This window comes from Octopus sinensis, linkage group LG18, assembly GCF_006345805.1.
Source record: "Octopus sinensis linkage group LG18, ASM634580v1, whole genome shotgun sequence".
Lineage (NCBI taxonomy): Eukaryota > Metazoa > Mollusca > Cephalopoda > Octopoda > Octopodidae > Octopus > Octopus sinensis.
Window position 1 is genome coordinate 28,550,519 of NC_043014.1, and position 22,967 is coordinate 28,573,485.

At 32.9% G+C, this 22,967-nt stretch overlaps 1 long non-coding RNA gene across 1 annotated transcript in view; it reads left to right on the forward strand.

The window, feature by feature from the left end:
• LOC115221389 overlaps positions 1-22,967 on the forward strand; it is a 93,911-nt gene that overhangs the window by 12,891 nt on the left and 58,053 nt on the right. Inside the window, exon 3 of the long non-coding RNA XR_005002856.1 lies at positions 18,429-18,471. This is a non-coding gene — a long non-coding RNA (uncharacterized LOC115221389). The remainder of the gene's footprint in view (positions 1-18,428; positions 18,472-22,967) is intronic.

Sequence of the window (22,967 nt, forward strand, 5' to 3'; positions counted from 1 at the left end):
ATATATATATATTATATATATTACATATATATATATATATATACGGGAACGCTTTATGAAATAAACAAAGGCAGGTGGAATACAAACAAACGATGTATTAGTATGGCGCTCAGAATATAAATAAAACTAAAAACAAGTCTCTACGTTTCGAACCTACGCTCTTCAACAGCAGATACACAGAAAGAAACAAGGAGAGAAAAAAAATGCGTGCAGAAGCTAGCGAATCAACATATATATATATATGCACACACAATGTATATTTTATATTTTACTTGTTTCAGTCATTAGACTGTGGCCATGCTTGGAGAATTTTCAGTTGCATGGGTCGAACCTAGTACCAGTTGCATGAACCTAGTTCTATTGCACTCCTTTTTGTGGAACTGGTAGGTTGCGGCAATGTAGACTTACAAACACCAGTTGTCAGGCTGTGGTGTGGAACAAACACTCACACACACGCACTTACATACAAACACACATGAATAAATATATAAATAAATGAATAGATAAATCAGTATATATATATATATATATATATATATAATAAAAGGAATTCCAACCTTGTCTGATTTTCACGTTTTATTTACAATCTTATAATGATATATTATAAGATAATATATTATAATTGAATAAAATAAAATGAAATAGTAGAATGTTAAATGTTCATTCTGATAGAACTAGTACTTTCATGCATTGAATTCTGCAATCTCGGGTTCCATGTAGTAGTGTTGACAGTCATGCTTCACAATTTTTGACTGTAGCAAGATATTCGGTGCTATAAATACAGCTGGGTAGGCTCCAGGAGCCTACCCAGCTGTATTTATAGCACACAATCAATCATCTTGCTACAGTCAAAAATGTGAAGCATGACTGTCAACACTACTAATGAAACCCGAAGATTGCAGAATTCAATGCATGAAAGTAGTACTAGTCTATCAGAATGAACATTTAACATTCTACTATTTCATTTTATTTTATTCAATTATAATTATTTATCCTATAATATATCATTATAAGATGTAAATAAAACGTGAAATCAGACAAGGTTGGAATTCCTTTATTAATATATTTTCTATACACAATCACACACACCCCATATATATATATATACATTTGAAAATGAGGGTGAGAAATTTGATATTAATTTAATCAATATCAATTTCACACCAGTGGTCTAGCAAAGCGGATCTTCTTCTAGGATATAAGGGCATCCACATAGTGGTTTTGGTTTCCTTCTAATATGTATATATATATATATATATATATATATATATATATATATAATATATATATATATATATTTACGACGGGCTTCTTTCAGTTCATTCACAAGGCCCTAGACAATAGTAGGAGACACGAACTCAACTGCCATGCAGTGGAACTGAATTCGAAACTATGTGGTGTACATATTTATATGTTTTCTATATATACATTTCTATACATAAAACACAATACACAAACACACAGACACACAAATATATATTTATTTACATATGCTGCATATACATAGTTTGATATGCATATTTCTGCGTGACTGTGTGCATGCGTGCATTTGAGAGTGTGTATATATGCATTCATGTTAGTGTATGTGAGTGTGTGTGTGTATATCTCTCCCCTCAATCTCTCTCTCTCTCTCTCTCTCTCTCTATATATATATATATATATATATATATACATATATATATGTATATATATATATATATATGTATATATATAATATATATGGTTACATATATATACATATATATATGTTTATATACACACACACGCACACACACACACACACACATACATTATATATATCTATATATATATATTATCTCTATATAATATAGATATCAGCATATGTATTTATGTATATATATATATATTTATGTATATTATATATATATATATATATATATATTATATATATATATAGATATATATATAATATATATATATATGTATGTATGTATATATGTATGTATTTACATAAATATATCTGTATATTTGTATATATGCATACATATGTGCTCGTGTAGTTTATACACACATACATATATAGGAATACATGAATATATACGCTTATGTAGCAGTAACCTGATTTGCTTGAGCTCATTAGTAACAAAAATCAAATACAAATATATGAATATGAAATATATTTGATAAATTGCTCCCAAAAGATCTTAATTTATTTTATTCTGTCTGGGAATGTTAATTCACTTAGAACTCTGCATCTTTGAAATTCATAATACAGTTCAAGTTTAACTTTATAAAAGTTATAAAAAAAAATAAATAAAACCCACACCCACACTTTCTTGTTTTTTTTTCTGGTTTTTAGGTTTCTGAGAAAATTTGCTGTTTTACTAAATACTGTCAGTTTCTACATATGATTATTCTACAATAATTCTTTCTTTAATCATACAGTTTTGCAGATTTTTCTGCAGTAGTTGCGTATTATTTCTTTAAATTTCAGGGAGTAAAAGGAGTAAATTTTAGGAGTAGTCACATAACATGATATTTTCCCTACAGGATGGAACACTAAGTATTTCTATAGATACCTGGCTCTTAAACTAAATGATATATCTATCTATCTATCTATCTATCTATCTATCTATCTATCTATCTATCTATCTATCTATCTATCTCTATCTATCTATCTATCTATCTATCTATCTATCTATCTATATATATATATATATATATAATATATATATTATATATATATATTTCCTGATTCTTTTGAATGAAACCGTTCTAGTTCTGTAGAAGCTCCTTCTACAAATAAATTAATACTCTGCTATGTATTGAGTACCTTATTTACTGTGGTTAACTCCGACTCAACCCGGGACCTACATACATACATATATATATATCATATATCATATATAATATATATATGTATATATTTATATATTACACACATATATATATATATACATATATATGTATATATATATATATACGCATATGTTTATGTGTCTCCCCCTCTCCCTCTATCCTCCCTCCTCCTCTCCCCTCCTCTTCTCCTCTCCTTCATTCTCTCCTTCTCTCCCCTCCTCTTCTCCTCTCCTTCCTTCTCCCCCTTCCCCTCCCTTCTCCCCTTTCTTTTCCCCCTCCCCTCCACCTCCCCTCCCCCCCTCTTCCCTCATCTCCTCTCTCTACATACACCATACGACTTTACACATCACATCATATATACATACACACGTCTAGACCTCTCATACGCACTAATACTCTCTCTCACACACACACCACACTCTTCTCATACACACACACACACCTATGTTGGAGCGAGGACATTTAACCCTATTATCTCCCCTAATTTCGCTCTTGCGTCTCACGTTTGATCTTTGACTTTGGCCGAAATCAGATCGCCATGTTGATTCGCTAGCCTCTGCACGCATTTTTTCTCTCCTTCTTTCTGTGTTTCTCTGTGTATCTTTCTGTTGAAGAGCGTAGGCTCCGAAACGTAAAAGACTTGTTTTATTTATATTTCCTGAGCGCCATACTAATACAATTGTTTGTATTCCACCTGCCTTCGTCTTTTGTTTATTTCCGTAAACCTGCCTTCGTCTTTTGTCTATTTTCATAAAGCTTCCCGTTATACATATATATATACGCATATGTTTGCACACAAACAGATACACGCATGCACACACATATATATGCATATATGTATATATGTATTCATGTATGTATATGTAAATATGAACACTGATGCGTAACATAAATTTTGAATGAAATTGACACATACACACACACACAAACACACACTAACACACACATATAAAACAAAAAAATACATGTAGTGATAATTACATCTTCATTATAGATCTCACTTTATAAAGCCGATAATTGTTTCTATTGTATTAATATATATGTATGCACAATCATTGAAATTCGAATTGAAATCTATGAAACATTTCCAGTACACAAGCGCTCACAAGAGGAACGCTTTGATAGAGTTCAATCCAATCCAAGACATTTCTGTATTTAACAATGATAACGTTAGTTATCATTGTTAAATAATAATAGAAATAAAAAATAAACATATTTAATAAAGGCTAGTTTTGTATTCAATCTTTAGTGACGCCAGTGGATAACCAAATAATAAAAACAAATATAAAATTCTACATTATGACGTTTCGAAAAAAGAAATATAGTCTAAAAAAGGCGATTTCTGTATTCAACTATTGGTGACGTCACTGAATAACTGAAAATTATAAATAGGCATAACACTTCTATGATACGACAATTAGAAAGATAAAGATTTTATGTCACAACAATTTGTTATCAATTTATTAAATGTAGTAAACCTTCTAGAAGAATTAAGGTTATTATATAATATATGAAAAACTATTATAATTAAGAATTGAATTAGTTGAGTGTCTTTCGAAATTTATGGCAACATTTTATTCTAAAGCTCCCTTTAAAATTCAATAAAATTAATTTAGAGGTAATTATATTATACATTTCTTCAAGGCAAAGATCACATGTAGATTCACCAATATTGTGCGATGGTGTATAACTAATAATAGACCACTGCAAACCATACTTAATGTTCCTATCTTTTAAACCCCATATGCAGTTTCTAAGATTTGTAGAATTGCTTTTACTTCTATTCTTAAATGACGAAGAATGATTATGAAGTTGTAGCATATGAACGAGCGTAATAATACTTCCGACCCCCTGATATTACTTGACACTGATAGACTATATATTTCCTTAAACACTGATTTTCTACAGGACATACAATTTTGTTTTTAAAATTACGCAGGCATTTATTCATTTTTATATGATACTCATAGTTAAAAGAAATTCTACAAGGTGGGATTATTATTATTATTTCAATTAACAATAATTTTAGGCGATAGCTTAACTGTATTATAACAGCCGTAATTACTTAGAGAATTGAAACCGAGTTCAGAAAGTTTATCATTAGACTTAATTTCACAATAGACATTATCTATTCCACTCTTGTTCATAGATTTAGAATTAAGATATACCCTAATTTTCCGTTTATTGTGTGCTGCTATAACCTCTGCTAAATTTCTGGTGGTTGAATATGATAACTTTATAGTATGCCGATTAAATAATTTCCCATATCTAATTGAAGGTAGGAAATACGTATCTAGTGTAGCAAAGAATTTTCGAAGGATATTGGTAACTATTGAATATGAGAATGGGGCATTATACTAAATAATATTTTTGATCTATTCTTTCTATTATTTATATGTACATTTTACTTAGTATTAATTTCATTAATATTGGATTTTTTCCTACCATAATTTTTTTCTCAATTTTATAGTTGTTATTATTATTATTATTATTATTGTTGTTGTTGTTGTTGTTGCTGTTGTTGTTGTTGTTGTTGTTGTTGTTACTATTTATACCAACATGTATTCTACATCTAGAAATTTAGACCGGTATTTTTTAATAATATGCTCATCTTCAATGCTTAGTGTTTTGCCTATCAAGTTTGTATCAGATTGCTTAATACATTTACTGCTATCTAAATTTTATATGTTTATTATACTCCGACATATTTAATATTCTATAATTTCCAGGATTTTACTGTTATTTTGATTCTGGACATAATAAATTTTAGCTTTGCATCCAACTTCAAATAATGCGTAGCCACAGTAATTTAGATTTTGTTCAAATATATTACCATTAGCCGAAAGTCTCAAAGTACGAGTAGATATATTTTTAAGGATATACTTTATTATGCGTTTTGGATGACTGGAATTTTCATTTACGTATTGTTAAGCACTCATTTGCCTTGTGATATAGTTGGTATAGTTCATTACTTAAATCAAGAGTAACATCAAGGAGGTTAAACTTAGTGTAGTTATTTTCTATAGCGATAGAGAGACCAATACTCTTAAAGAATCTGACAAGATTTCTTCTAGATCTTTCTAAATTAACCTTATTAAATCTATATATATACTGAACAGAGCGTCATCTTTATATAACCCACCTACTAATTCGGGAAGTTCTCTATGTATAAAACTAAGAATATAAATACCAACTAAATCGGCTACTTGAGCCGAGTTACCGGCCCCATAGTAATGTCGAAATAATCATGTCTATCGGTCCTAGACTGGTGCTTATCAACATATTCAATTATATATATGTGTGTGAGTGTGTGTGTAAACATATATATATAAATACATATACAAATACATATACACACATGTATAGGTATATATATATATATATATGTGTGTGTGTGTGTGTGGTGTGTGTGTGTGTGTGTGTGTGTGTGTGTGCGTGTGTGTGTGTATATATATATATATTTTGTTTTTGTATTTGGTTTGCAAGATTCTTTATATGAGTTCGTGTGTTGAAGCATATTCTGTTGTGTCTGGGGAGAATCATTTTCTCTTTGTGCCTTATAATGTAACACACTCACCGGTAAAATTTCCACTTTTTTCTAATATATTTTTTCTGTATGTAAGCATATATATATGAAATAAACAGATCAACATAAAAGACGGATAGGTACATAGGCTATATGAACAGACACATATGGAGACACGGATCAACATATATAAAGATGCACATCCATATATACAAAGATGGTACATAGTTCCATAACACACACTCACACACACAGAGACATGTACACACAAGGAGACAGAGGTTCATACATATACAAACACATGCTCACACACACATACATAGAAAATACACAAACACGGTCATGCAAGCACATAAATATGCAGGATACGTACATACAAATACACACACATACATATATACATATGCATACACACACATATATACATACATACACATGCAAACATACACATACATACATACGTACATGCATAGGCACACACACACACACACACGCACTGACCCACACACATGCGCACAAACAAACAAAAGGAAACGCAGTGTAAGTAGCGGACAGAGTCAAGACTATTGAAAAGGCTGCAAGACGCAACGAAAATTTTAGGAAAATAAAAATAAGAAAAAAGTGGAAATTTTACCAGTGAGTGTGTTAAATAATAAGGCAGAAAAAGAAAATTATTCCCCCCAGACACAACAGAATATGTATATATATGTATATGTATATGCATCATTATCTTTTTAACGTCCACTCTTCCAAGTTTCGCGTGTTCGACGGAATTTGTTGTGGTAAAACTTTTACATCTAGCGCCCTCCGCTCTCCAACACTCACATGTTTTACTAGATAGGTAATATCTCCTCTTCGCTAGACATATTTTAATGGAAGTCTACAAGTGAACGACATTGCTTCTATGACTGCGATGTGCATTTAAAATCGTTTCGTGCTGTTAAGCCAAAGGCACACGCAAACATACAAGCAAATACATACATACATACATACATACATACATACATACATACATACATACATACATACGTATGTGTGAATGTTGGCCTAAATGAATGTTGGTGTTATTTTAACTGTGAATCTAATTAACTCGCGCAGTTTCTTTTGTTTCATTTTGCGGCTGTTAATGTCCTGTGTAACATTGCAATTTCACTTATACAGTAACAAGCTTGTGGGAATAAATGCTTGGAAATGTTGAATTAAAGCCCTGGGCATGCACCATATAAAACCCCCCAAATTAAAGTGTTTTCAAAGACTATACTAAGCTTAATCTACCCGAGGTTTGATATTCAAATAAGATAGCTTGGATGACTGTAACTTTTTTTGTATAACGACTTTAGAATATTTTTGCCCACCTGTAACATTTCTAACAAAGCATTTTACTTTTAAAACACCCATTTACTTGATTTAGATATTGGTGTCATATTTGGACACAAGACCAGCAAGATCGGAAGAGGAGGCTTGTCGATTACATCGACTCCAGTGCCCGGCTAGTACTTATCTTATCGACTTCCGAGTGGATGACGGGCAATCGACCTCGGTGGAATTTGAACTCAGAACGTAAAGACGTATTATATACCGTCAAGCTAATGATTGTGTCCTGTCACCGCGTTAACTACTTTAAATATTATTGTGAGAGTGCACGATATTTCCAGAAGGTAGTTTATTTTCCCAAAGTTTGATAGCTAACTTCATGGTATATTACATGAAAAGAATTTTAAAACTCTAAAGAAGTATATTGATTGGGTGAGGGTGCAACTATTGTTATAAACTGCTTTCAGAAGTTGAAAATCATGGGTGCTGTAGATAAAATTTCTGATACATGGGATGGAGTTATACCCTCAGATGACCGGATAACATGTCTGTCGGTTACGTAGCAGAGTCCTCGAAGAAGTCGTAGAAGATGATCGAGTTGCTGGAATCCACTAAGCATAGTTTGCCTAATGAGGGGCTGATACTGTTAGAACAAGAGTGAATAACATAACAAGTGGCTCCATTCATTTCTGTAAAGGGTTCACATTTATAATTCAAGGTTTGCAACTCTCTGCTAATGACATGCATAATCATGAATGTAACATCAGCAACACAAGAGGACTGTATGATCTCGGTCAGTTGACAGGGCTACATTTACAAGCAAGAGGTGAAACGTTAAATAACTTCGAACATGTTCTTTACAACAAAAACAAGCAATGGTGATAATCTTTGAGCTAGAAGATAGGGCACCTATTTGCATAACTCCCATTGTACCACATCTCAAGACAAAGCGCATAATTTAGTTTGTAGTCAGAATTTTATAACGATATTACTGCATTTATTTATTCTCTTAATTCAAATGATGTGTGCCTGTATATATATATATATATAATATATATATATATATATATATATATATATATATATTATATATATATATATGTATATATATATATGTATGTATGTATGTACATATATATATATATATATGTATATATATATATATTATATATATATATATATGTGTGTATGTATGTAAGAATATATATATATAAAATATTCATATGTATCTTTATATATCATATACATATATATTCATATATATATGTAAACATATTTATGTTTATAGATATATAAATATATATATGTATATGTATATATGTTAATATATATACATATATGTTAATATATATTATATATATATATATATATTATATATATATATATATATATATTATATATATATATATACATATATATACTGGTATGTTTATAAATACGCGCGTTTGTGTTTAAGTGTGTGTGTGTGTGTGTGTGCGTATGTGTCTAGACGTGTCCCCGCGTGTCTGTGTGTGTGAACACTGTATTGTCGGTGTTTGAAAATTGCTGCTTAAAAGAAGTTGCATTATCTGTTTATTGTTTCGAAAAAATTCGGTCGGAACGCATCACATACAATTTCTTAATTAAAAATCAATAGAAAAATAAGTTGTGCGTTACAGAATTCTGCGACACAGCAAGATTTTCTGAACTTGGAATTCCACAACGTTGCAAATATCTGAACAGATGCGCGCGCAAACACAGACACACACACGCGTGCATATATATACTTATATATGTATGTGTCTATACCTATATCAATCTATGTATGTATCTATATCCATATCTATATCTATATCTATCTATCTATCTATCTATCTATCTATCTATCTATCTATCTATCTATCTATCTATCTATCTATCTATCTATCTATCTATCTATCTATCTATCTATCTATCTTTCTATCTATCTATCTATCTATCTATCTATCTATCTATCTATCTATCTATCTATCTAAACATTTATATGAATGTCTGTGCTTGAGTGCGTGTGTGCTAAGTATAAAATTAACACTTTTTAATAATTATATTATGTATTCACCCACATACACCCATACATACATTCACGCATATATACATACATTCAAGCATACATACATGCATACCTACATTCTCGCGCACATCCATCCATCCATACATACATTCACGCACACATACATGCACATACGCATATACGCATATACGCATATACATATAAATTAAAATCTAACGAAGTCGGAATTTTACATTTTTATATTCTTGTAGTTTCTCAACTACTTTTTGTTTTAAACAAACTTCAGCTGGTATTATACGAAGCAACAGTAACTATCACTAAATGAATATTTACATAACAGTAATTAATATTAATATCATTGTTCATTCAAGGTTTAAACTCATCAACAAAATTCTTTTCTTTCTCCTTTTCTTAAACGTCATTTGCGTTATAGATATAGAATGGAGAATATCATTTTAGCGCAGTATATTTCCAAACGATTACATAACGGGATCTGCCTGATAGGTGGATGCGTAATTTGTTGCCTGTATATTCCCATGTGTTTTGATATTGAATTTTCAATTTAGCCAATACTTTTCTTCCGATCTTTGTGTTGTTGTAATGACCAGCGTATATTAATTGACAGGTAATACAATGATTCTCAGTGCATTTATCTTACTGTGAGGTTTTAATCGTCGTCTCTGTGATCAAATTTTGCTGTGTTCATAAATGCTTCAAAATTTTAATTTGCCTCTTACTTTCAACAAGCGTTCCATATGATTTCCTCTTCCTCTATCTTGTGCTGCTCGAAATTGTACAGATATAGGGGTTGCATATTCTCTATCTTTTTGTACATGCGGGGGTTGATATTTTTGTTTAAGTAGAAATCTTTTGAGTTCTCAACAATTTTACAAATTTTCTTTACTAGTCAGTACAGAATGTTGCATTTCGCATATGTTGGATGACCTGTTTTAAAGTTCAGGTACTGATACATGTCCCTGTCTTTTATAAAGTGGGAACTTGGTAAGGAGATCAATGCATTAGTTTCGATGAGTATTTCTTCCTTAGGTGAGGTGAAGTTCGTTTTGTTTGTCAGGGATTTATCATATATACCATATATATAGAGCATAAAGAATTTTTGTATACCTCCCTCTAGTTATTGACGGTTGACTATTCCGAGATTTTAGTCCTTTCGCAAAAAGCTGAATTCCTCATTATCCAAATTATTTTTTGTCAAATTAATACTTTTGGGTCTTATTCCTTTAATTCTTGCCAAACTGTTTCCTTTTCCTTTCTTTCACTTTTCTGGTTATTCATAGATTAAAAGGGAATCCGTCTCTATTGTTTGGTCTCGTGTGTTGTTCTATGCACTTTGTCGTTGTGTTTGACCTTAATTCTCTATATTCTATATCCTGTTCCAAGTCTAGAATATATTGTTTGTCCTTTTTATCCCACATTTCACTACCTGAGAAACCACTGTAGGTTTATACGCTGGGGTGAGGAAACGTTCTTGGCTTTGGATAAAAGAAGATACAGGAGAATTAGTTAATTATGATTTTATTCAACATATTCTGCTCTCAGATTCACATACTTATTGTAGCGATCTTTCAATTTGCTATGCCCTGTAAATCAACTTGGAAATTTTGGTCTTTAGCCAGGCCTTTGGTGTTACCTTTAAAGCCAGGAACTTTTCAATACCCCTTCATGTATAGATCTAATGTGATTTTTCACCGTTTTCTAAGCAAGCCGTCTTTGACTGGATCTTGGAAGTAATTTACCCACTTTTCTTTCTCTAGTATTTTGACTTGCAATTTTGTCGAAACAAAAGGCAATTTTAAGTGTGCCTTTTACATATACTAGAACGTTTTCATGGTAGTGAGGAGCGCTTACCACAGTTCCCAGCATATTCATCAAGAAGCAATTGTTATTGTTGTCACAAGAGTCTGGATTTCTTTTCTTCTTTGGAAATGTCCCAAATCCATAATTTTCACATTTCTTCAGTTATATTTCTAGTCATCGTTTTTGATATTACCTTTAGGATTTAACAATTAATAGCTTCGTATTTTGCTTTGAAACGCGATTGCTGACATTGGATCATATAAATATTCGTTGAATTTGGTAATCTTAAGTCCCTACTCGAATTTCTTTCCATGTACTCGTGGATTACCATATATACTCGTGGGTTACCATACCTTTTTAGCAAAAAAAGTAATTCAAGAACTACCAAAATACCGATATTCTTCATAATTTTATTCACCACGAAAAGAGGGAGGAAGATTTCCACGACATAGGAAGGAAGGATGGATAAAAAGTAGAATAGAAGAAAGAAAGGCAGGGAGAAGGAGGAGGATTTCTACGACACATGTAGAAAAGAGGTAACAAAGAGATAAAGGGAGAAAGTAAAGTTAAAATCAGCGTAATGAAAGGAAAGGTTACTGGTCGTCAAGGGAATTCATCTAAACAGACATGAAATCATTAAGGATGGCAGCTGACCAGAGGGAGAGACAGAGAGATATAGACAATGAAGGAAAGGAGTAGGCGTTGTGGTATCGAAGGAAGAAAATACGCTGAGATAAAGAGAATATGGTGCAAGAAGAAAAGAAGAAATGGTGCTGGCAGAGTTAAAAAGTTAGAGCTTTACTGCAATTGGAAATCATAAAGACTTTATGTAATGAGCACATGCGGAATAAAATTTGTGCATACACGAGAAGATTACGTCAGAGAACCAAATGAGTTTCAAGGTAGCTTCCAAACAAGGTGGTATGTGTTGTAAAGAGAAACTCCACGAACCCCGGATCACGATAAGATATAGGGAATATCATAGGAGGTGGTGCATATATGTAGCTAGGGAGGTGGAAAGCTTAGAGGCTCCATTTGAGAATGAATTCCCGTGAGCCTGGTAGAAGCACTTGAAATCAACAGTGCCGCCAATGTAGACTATAGCCTGGTGGGAAATTTGGGTTATTATTACTGGGCATTTATATATGACATTATAGCTTTAAAAAAATCCATCGACGAATATAGTTGAAAGACCCGACAATTACACGTTTTCTCACTAGCAGTGAGCATAGCATTAATCCCTATCCTATGCTGATTCCTATGATCAGTTATCCTCGAGGTAGGAAGGTAAGACGGAAAATCCATCATAACTAGTATGAGCCTAGGAGAGGGCGTCACCGCTGTCACGTGCATTAGGGTTGCGAGTGCTAGGGGCTATGATATATACATAGACATGATATTTAATAACACAGATTGTGTCGTTAACCAGCTGGAAAAGATGCTAAAATAACAGTAACATCGTCCTTTACATTACGGTGGCATAAAAACATTATTATCCGGTCCTGTTACTGTACTTCTCCCGCTCAGAGATTTAAAACATGTTTTTTTTCTTGGTATGATATATAAGATTCTTTATCAAAGCGATCATGTTGCGTTTATGTATGTGTTCGTAGATGGTAAGAAAGAGCTTCACGCGTAAATAACTTTTTTTATAAAGGAATTAAACATCTTCTTTATAGAGCAGACTGAGATTTTCCAAACGATTAGTTTCGTATACAAATAATATTATTTTGTATTTTTTCAATAATATTCCGCATTTCAACATCAAGTGCTTCGTCAATTTTTAATTTGAAACTTAGTGGGAGATGTTATTTGTGAAGCTATAGAACGTTGATAAGTTGAGATCAGTACAGAGTCCAGTTGAAAAAAAAATCTGATTTGTAGTCAAAGTATAGATAAATAGAAAACAGAACCTTTTAGTTTGAATAAGATTATGAAGCATATTCATACTTTGGTAGTTCTCGCATCACTTCTTTTTACTAAAACGATATGGCAATTCACGAGTTTATCAGTAAATCAGTACACTGAAGACTTCTATCATGATATTTGTAATTTTTAGGGTCATACCCGCGGTAAAATAGTACCTTCATGTACATTAGCTACCTGCCTGTGTTCTATGTTGCCCACAAATAAATTCGCGTGCATGTAACTTCTATCATATCGAAGTTAGACGCATTTTCTTCTATGCATCTGGATTCATTATTCAAATCTTATGTTATTACAGAACGAATGATGCTATTTTTCTTTTATCCGAACGAATTCAATTCTTTTCTGAAATTTCGGGGAAGGAAATTTGAAAGCAAACAGTTAATGAAATAATTGATCTAATTCATACACACACCCACACACACACACACACACACACACACACACAACACACACACACACACACACACACACACCACACACACACACACACACACACACACACACAACATATGTATTCAAAAACTGCTCCAGTTGCATATGCGTTTCAACTTTGTAGGTTCTTCGGTATAATTTATAATTTTAAAACTTTAGGAAGAATTTTGTTTCCGTCGGTATGTTTCGTTTAACATTTCTTTATCTTTACTGAAGTGCCAATATCTTACTGAACACCTACTATTAATCCCAAATCCTGAGTTCTATACAAAAAAAAAAAAAAATTCTCCACTATGATAATCGAAATTACACAGACGAAACTTTAGCGGCTGAAGTTTGTATACAACTGGAGTATTATTGGATTAACGCAAATTATGACATAATTGCGTTTTTTTAAAATTTGCTCTTTCAAATCCCTCAAATACAGGAAATCTATTTTTAAAAATTAGCTTTATTCGCCGATGCAAGAATAAATAAAATGAATAATGAATTTCAACATGTGCATGCATTTGTGTATAAGGATACATACACATACATGCACATATATAGGCATACATACATATGTGGATATGTATATGTGTACATATGCATGTAACATAAGATTTGAATAATGAGGTAATCAGATCGGATGGTTCATATTTATAGATATTTATTTATATATTACATTTTTTACATATATATCATATCATTCAGATCATATCATTCGGATTAGCGCTTTCTCCCAATCCAGTGGGGTTTTCAAATCAAATATATATACACATATATATATACGTATATATATACATATATATATACATATGTACATATATATATATATATATATGTATATATACTTATATATATATATGTATATATATATATATATATATATATTATATATATATAGTAATAATAATAAAAATAATACATGTACGGAATTAAATGCATTATTTAAATGCATCGGTACGCGCGTTTGCACAAATCACCCGATTTATTGTGACCATAGTCCACATATCTAAGATGATTACAGTCCATTCTAAAAGTCATAAATTCTATCCTTGGAATAACTAGGCCGTAGCCCACATAATAAAGTAGGAGCTTTTATATGCGTACTCTAAACGCTACCTGTAAACAAACTTAAAGGATATATATATATATACATACATATATGTATATATATAGATATAAGTATATACATACATACAAACATACATACATATATATATATATATGTGTGTGCGTGTGTGTGTGTGTGTGTGTGTACGTAATATCCAGGGTTCGATGTGTAGGAAGAAAGTCAGCTTCGAGCAATCCCTAGTAAATAGAAAAAAAAACAACTTCCAGGAACAATAATGGTTTATTGAGACGGAAGGTTGCGGAATATTTTCTTTTTTTGTTATCGAAGAGCGATCAACATAAAAAAAGTTCTTTTTATATTCCACTATAGGTAACTGTGACTGCCGAGTGTGTGAAAAAGTATATAATAGTTAAGGATTGGAGTAATAAAAATCTGGGTTTTATATGTTTCATAGCGAGTAGAACCTCAGAATTGGTAAATCCAGGTGAGGTGTATACCACCTCACTTGTATTTACCACTTCTGATGTTCCAGTCGCTATGAAAGATATGTAGTTCAGATTTTTCCCACTCCATTCCGTGTATGTATATATATATATATATATATATTATATATATATATATATATATATATACCTCTGCGTGTGTGTGTGTGTTAAGATGGATGGAGAGAGATAAGGAGGGAAAGTGTACACAAAGAAGACAAGTCGCAGAACACATAATATAATGAAAAAAAAGCAAGCGCTGTAATCTACAAAGAGAAAAAAAGAGCGGTGACGTCACTCGTTTAGAACAAGGACAACACAATCATCTCACACACACACACACACACACCACACACACACACAAACACTCATACATACACACGCACATACAAGCACATCCACATTTGCATACACATATACACAAATTTCTTCATTAGCTGCTGGCTGAAGTTTCAGAGTTTTGGTGCATTCACAGTAGAACTATTAGCTTCGGCATGCCTGTAGATGTAAAAGAATCTGCTAGGGAAATCCTTATTTGAATGGAAGACAATAACAAAGGAGAGAGACAAGAAAATGGAGAAAAAGAATGAGGTTATTTTTACTAGTGTAACGTTAAGACTGAATTAAAAAAAAAACTGTATGCACGATAGAAAAGCAGACAATTATATCAGTGCTGTCTGATGCGCACATTATTTAATCCCATTTTAGGAAAAAAATATTTAAAAATAATTTACGTCATACCATTTGTAATGGATTGATATGATTTGACAAAATCGTTACAGCGCTGGAGGAAAAGTCTTTCCTTATTTGGTTTTGCCTTTTAGGCTCCAAATTCCGAGCTCAGTTTATCTTTCGTTCTTTTGGTATCGATGAAATCAAGTACGAATAAAGCACTGGTGTCGACTGTTCCCCTCCTCCAAAATTTCGGGCTTTGTGCCTATGCAAGGAACAATTAATCCCTTCGATATCTTTGTGCTTTACGTAGTATACTGTCTCAGAAAATGTAAAGTTAGTTTCATATATGGAAATAAAGACAAGGTAAAAACCAGAGCAGATCAAGCCAAGAACTGTGGTTAAAAAAGAAAAAAAAATCGTCACAGAATTTCATAGCAGCCGTTTCGTAAATGCATGTTACACAATTTATCTAGGGCTATTAAACCAAGGTTATTGTCAAGAATTGATTTCTAGAAGTATTCACTAATAACCTGTTTATAGCAGCCATTCATTATTTCGATTGGTTTGCAATACAATGGATTTATGTAACCATCATTGTTCTTCACAACGAACTGCGTGATGCATAGACCAATATGATAAAATTGATTTCGAAGAAATCATTATATAAATAACATACTCACACCGCTCACGTACGCGCATACACGTAAATGCTCTAAACTATCAGCCTCTTAGGAGCCAAAGTTTCGAAGGCGTTAAACATAATTGCCATTCTAGTCTCACTTAATACCAGAAAATTCTTTCTTCTTCAGTGACCAAAAGTATAGTTTTGCTGATTCATGGTCAACCAGTACTGCAGTGGCTTCTAACAGAATTCAGTCGATGCGTGTGAAAGCGTGCGCAAGAGAGAGAAAGAGAGAGGAAGGGAGGGAGGGAGGGAGGGAGGGAGGGAGAAAGAAAGAGAGATGGAGAAAGAGAGAGAAAGAGAGAGGGAAAGAGAAAGAGGGGAGAGAGGGGGATGGAGAGGGAGAGAGATGGAGTGAGGGAGTGAGGGGGAGAAAGATAGAGGGGTTGGGAGAGAGGAGATGGTGTGAGAGAGAGAGAGAAAGAGAGAGGGGATGAAGAGAGAGAAAGAGATGGAAAGAGAAAGAGGGGAGAGTAGGGATAGAGAGGGGAGAGAGAGGGGAGAGAGAGGGAGAAAGAGGGAGAGAGAGAAAGGGGTGAGGAGAGGGGAGAGAGTATGAGAGAGGGAGAGAAAGATAGAGAGTAGGAAGCAGCGTTTACCCTACACCAAAAACATTATTCTGTTTTTCATTCAAATGTACATTTTAATCTGTAGATATATAAATTCATAAATATCGTGCATAGAAGATGATATAGATTAAAATAATTTGGTATAGTAAAATATAAATGAAGAATTTGTAATTTCAATCTAAAAATATAAAACTTTGGGAAGAATTTCCAGGAATTTATTTACAATAATATATCTGTCAATGAAAGTGGCGAGCTGGTAGAATCATTAGCACGATGGGCAAAATGCTTAGCGGCATTTCATTCGTCTTCACGTTCTGGGTTGAAATTCTGCCGAGGTCAACTTTGCTTTTCAAATAAGTATCAGTTGAACGCTAGGGTTGACGTAATCGACTTACTCCCTCTCCCGAATTTGCTGGCCTTGTGCTAAAAGTTTAAGCCAGTATTGCTATGATTAGCGAATATAGCATTTAGTATATTCTGCATTAGAAAATATTGGGTTGTCCGGAAAGTTCGTGCCGATTTATAGTACCTTACCACCTTTCGACGTATTTTAGAACATGGTTGAGTCCATAAAACAGGATTTGACTACACCCCCATTAAGAGCACAGTTTAAGATATCTTTTCGTAGAAGAAGGTTTATGTTCCTATAACCTGTGTTAACTCTGAAACCCTTTAAAATGGAAGATAAGAAAGTTCATTTTCGGCACTTGATGCTTTGGGAATCAGACAAAAATTGCTGCAGCTCGGCCTGGATGTGTTCCCCCACCCTCCATATTCACCAGATATTGCCCCTTCGGATTCCCATTTATTCAAGTCAATTCTTTGGATGACGTAAAAAGATACCTTGATGAATTCTTTGCCATGAAACCACCTCAATTCTGGGAAGAGGCTATTTTCAAGTTAAAGGAAAGATGGAGACGCATTGTGCAACCAAATGGTTCATATTTGGTTGATTAATAATGTAATGGCAAGTATTTATTGACCTTTTTCCTTCCTTTAAAAATCGGCACGAATTTTCCGGACAACCCAATATGTTGGTATAAAATGTGAAGTTTACTGTTTTAAATTCTCTTTAATAGATTTTTATTTTTCTAGGCACAACGCAACAAACTATACGAGACCTCGGCTATGATCAAAGGTATTATCATATCATATTTGCTACATCATCATTTATAACTGATAAATTGCTTTTAAGCGAATGCACCAAGTTTTAGTGGAGGGAAATATCAAGCGTGACTTCCTTTTACTCTAAAATTGTTAGACCTGAAATTGAAACTGCAGCGCGGAAACATATCTCTATATGTACAGAGCTAGTCTGTTTCTATGTATATTTAAAACGACACAATTGGTGTTGTAAAGAATGCATGACAACAACTTGTAAATCTATGTGGAAACAATTTGATTAAACAATATTATCAGTGACGTAATTACAGTTACTCGCTTGCTAACTTTTGGTTAAACAGCATTAAGATGTTATCATATTTATTGGAATTTGAATATTTAAAGCAGTACACTTGTGTCTATTATTAAATCATTGAAATCGTGAGAAGACAAGAATTATTAAATAAAGAGGCTGAAAATTAACGACAAATCAAAGCATTAAAGATTGGAACAATTGAGTTGATAGAAAACCAACAGTGATATATTATTTTTATATTTCCAAAGAAAAAATAATTAGAAAAATCGTTGAGAGGGAAAACTGCAAATTGTCAGCCATATTTTGAAAGAAGTTAACAAAGATATTGTGCTGATATGTATGTATGTATGTATGTATGTATGTATGTATGTATGTATGTATGTATGTATGTATGTATGTACGTATTTATATGTGTATGTATGTTTGCATGTATGAGTGTATGTATGTATGTACGTATGCATGTATGTACGTATGTATGTATGTATGTATGTATGTATATGTGCATGCATGTATGAATGTATGTGTGTATATATGTATGCATGCATGCATGTATGTATGTGTGTATGCATGCATGCATGTATGTATGTATGTATGTATGTATGTATGTATGTATGTATGTATGTATGTATGCACGTATGTATGTATGTGTGTGTATGTATGTATATATTTTATATTATATATAGATATATATATTATATTTTTTTAATATTTTATCTAGTTTCAGCTCACGAACTGTGGCCATGCTGGGGCATTGCCATTCATGTATGTATGTATGTATGTATGTATGTATGTATGTATGCATGCATGTATGTGTGTATGTCTGTATGTGTGTGTATGTATGTGTGTATGTATGTATGTATGTGTGTATATATGTATGTATGTATGTATGTATGTTTGTGTGTATGTATGTATGCATTCATGTGTGAAGATGCGTGGCTTATTGATTAGGATATTCGGATTTCGATTGTAAGGTCGTGTGTTCGATTCCTAGTGGCGCATTGTGTCCTTGAGCAAGATACTTTATTGTTGCTCCAGTCCACTCGGCTGGCAAAAATGTATCGTACTTATAATTCAAACGGCAAGTCTTGTCACATTCTGCCTCACGGTGAATCTCCCAAAAGGCGTTCAGGGTACGCCTTTTGCGGAGTGTTCAGCTGCTTGCATATTAATTTCACGAGCAGGTTGTTCGTTGATCGGATCAACTGGTATACTGATCGTCTTAATCGACGAAGTGTCATTTTTTTTTATGCATGTATGTATATAGTCTTCAGGTTTTAGTTTTCGATTTACCTGTCAGTGAAGAAAGATTCGATTTGTAAGTGAGAAAAAAGGCTCTTTCATTGAAATTTAGACGTCAACGTTGTATTTATACACACGGTGGCCCAAAAGTAGGTTTACAGTTATTCAACTATTACTTTCGCATTCATATATTAAAAGTTTAGATCTTAATTATAAAAAAAAATGAAACCATTATTCTATGCTAATTTAGTTAATTGTAAGATAGAAATTTAAATGTAAATTTAAAGTGCCTACGTGATAACTGTAAACCTACTTTTGGGCCACCCTGTATATACTTGCATGTATATATGCATGTATTCATAAATGTATGCCTGCATGTATGTATGTTTGCATGCATCTATGCATGCTTGTACGTATGTATTATATAATCATGTGTCCATACATACATATATGTTTGTATGTATATATGTATGTATGTATGTACACATTTAAACCATAACTATGTATCCTTGATCATCAATCGGGACCACCTTTCCAACTTCTGTAAAATTATGCACATCGTATAAGGCGACGGGTCGATGTAATCAACTTACCCACTCACTCGAAATTGCTGAGCTTGTGCAAAAATTTGATATTATGCACCTCGTGTCTGCAGACTTGATGCACTTCAACATTGAAAGGCTGTTAGAATTGATGTTATGCCCCTGTAGTCTGATTTTAGTTTAAAGTAGAGATTGTTTACTTCACACGTAATCTCGAAAATTCTGGTGTGGAATATGAATTTTGCGTTTTAGTATTAATAAACCAAATATCAGCAGCGCCTGGTTGATTAATCCATATGTGCGCTATTGATTTATTGCATGCGAAAATATTTGTGGATCTAGTGTTATGTTACCTGGTTATCCGTTCTATGTTTCAAGTTCCACCATATGATATATTTTTACTCATTCCTAGATATCTCTCGTCTGATATAAGAAATATCGTTAAGCAATTGATAGACACGTTACCATATAAGCTTGTATTTTCTGCTCCACTTACTGCCATTGAGGGACATTTATCGTGGATAAACCCCATGCCTTTATTCTTTGGGAATGATGCAACGACGTCAAAATTCTTCATACCATTCATACACATGGAATACATTATTAGTTCTCAAAAAGACAGCGTGTTAAGTTGGTGTTTTTGTCTTCTTGTAAGCTATCCTGAATTCCCGCCGGACGTCTGACCCCACAGTTTTATTAGTGAAACGTTGGTCAGCACTGACACAAAACCCTTTCTTTCCAGTTGCTTTACCAGCTATGATGATATAATTACTAACATTTTCAATCAGTCTAAATCTATTCTTGGAAGAAAAGATTAGATAAGCTGTATACATTATCTTCAGGTACGTATTTGATCGATTGCTTTTCTTCTTGTGTGTGGAAATTTTTGAGGGTATGAGTTTTGTTTTTATATCAGCACCAATCAGCTTCGTATGTTTACATGTCCATGAGAAATTTCTGATAGAAACCGATAAGATTCTTTCGTTAGACTGTTAGTATTTTTGCACTAGTATCTGAAATCATATCTCCCCCTAGTGCTTTCCTCTTCAGAAGATTTTGAATCCCAATCTCAAGGACATCACTATTGAAGCCCTATGCTGCTCTTCTAATATTGGAGCAACACTTCTTCCGAAATTCCCCCAAGCTACATTGTATGCTGGTTAAACTTCATCTCTTCTTTCCATGTTTTTTTATTATTTTGAGTAAATCTGTATCTTTCTAAAATGGGGACATCTGCAATATATATTGAAAGTCCCCTCATGCATGTATATACAGCTGATTGATTTCGATTGAGTTCCTTATTATTTTTCTTTCAGTCCCTCTCTTCTTCACTGATATGTTTTAACTCCTGTTTGAGTGTTATTAATTTGTCTTCAAGTGTTCTCATTTTTGCAATCTTATTCTTCTGATCACATACTTCTTGAATGAACGTGACCATAAGAATATACATATACATACATACATACATGGTGGCTGCCCCCTCGTTATCGAGTATGGCCATTGCGCGAAGCTTAATCAATGTTGTTATCGTGCAATGCCTGTGCAAGAAGATTATTTTTAAAGTGAGGAAAGGCTGTGCACTGAGTCAATCCCACTCACTAAGCAACAGCAGCCATCATCCGAAAAGAAGAAAAAGTCAACATCATCGGTAACCACTGAGCCGCAGGTTTTATGTCGGAGTTATCCCAGTTACCTGAGTTACCTTCTCCTAGAAGGATGCCCTAAACAAAGGGTAGGAGTCTTTCACTCCCAATGGTTTAACCGCGCGATCGAGTATTCAGTCTGATTATTTCTATGTCCCCGCGCATGATACAGCCTTAAGACATTTATTGGATGGCCTTTGACTCTCAAGAATTCCTCCGACCGACCTACCTACCTACCTACCTACCTACCTACCTACCTACCTACCTACCTACCTACCTACCTACCTACATACATACATACATACATACATACATACATACATACATACATACATACACACATACATATACATACATACATACATGTAATATATATATATATAATATATATATATATATAATATATATATATAATATATATATATATATATATAATATATATATATATATATATATATAAATTCATTACACATTAAAAATGAGCTGCCACTAGTTTCATGTTTTACGATACATTGAATAGGCAAATTTTTAAACAACCCATGTATCTCCTAACAATCTTTCAGGCTCTATTTATGCATTATATATATATATTTGGAGCCTGAACAATGAGAAAATAAGTTAAAAAAGAAAAGAAAAACGCGAAAGTTAATGCAAAAAAAAATGGAACCAGAAATGGAAACGTAAAAAAGAAAACCAAGGTCCCTGTCCTCCTTCGTAGAAACATAAAACTATTACATTATTTACATTATTTACATTCGACGGATATTTGTCCTCATCTTGTTTGTTGTTAACA